We start from the raw sequence: 474 nt of genomic DNA, 5'->3' as shown, positions 1-474 counted from the left end.
GGGAGGACGTGACGCCAAGGGACAAGAGGCTGAAGCTCCTCCAGGACTCAGTCACCCGCAGCCGGGTGAGCCCCTGGCCCCCTGAGCCCCCTGCCCCGCTCCCTCGGGGTGTAAGCTCCGTGCGCTGTGCCTGGCCTGTTTTGAACTGAAAGTCTTTGTTCGTGCAACATCACAGAAGTTGTTGGGATTCACCCGCTTTTAACTTGTGTGTTTCTTTTTGATTGTATTCCCCCCCCACACCCCCCGCCCCCTTTTTGCACTGGTTTGGAGTTCTTCCAACCGCTGGGGAGTTTTTTAACCACTTTTGCCTCTAGAAAAATACGAGAAAAAGTAGTTCCCATTTCAGACAGCGCCCAGCTAACCACGGCTCAGCTGCGCCCTGCGGGAACCCGTCGGGGCCCTCCCTCGTGTCCCGGCATGCCTGTCCCCGCTGGGCACGGCCAGCTCTGCCACCGCCTCATCGCAGCTCCCAGC

The 474-nt window shown here is 59.7% G+C and overlaps 1 protein-coding gene across 1 annotated transcript in view; it reads right to left on the bottom strand.

The window, feature by feature from the left end:
* PEBP4 (phosphatidylethanolamine binding protein 4) overlaps window positions 1-474 on the bottom strand; it is a gene marked incomplete at its 3' end in the record, with an annotated part of 87,359 nt that overhangs the window by 1,102 nt on the left and 85,783 nt on the right. The window lies entirely within an intron of this gene.

The sequence above is a fragment of the Aptenodytes forsteri genome, unplaced genomic scaffold (assembly GCF_000699145.1).
Source record: "Aptenodytes forsteri isolate BGI_AS27 unplaced genomic scaffold, ASM69914v1 Scaffold158, whole genome shotgun sequence".
Classification (NCBI taxonomy): Eukaryota; Metazoa; Chordata; class Aves; order Sphenisciformes; family Spheniscidae; genus Aptenodytes; species Aptenodytes forsteri.
Note: the sequence above shows the minus strand (reverse complement) of the source record. Positions and strands in the feature narration are given on the sequence as shown.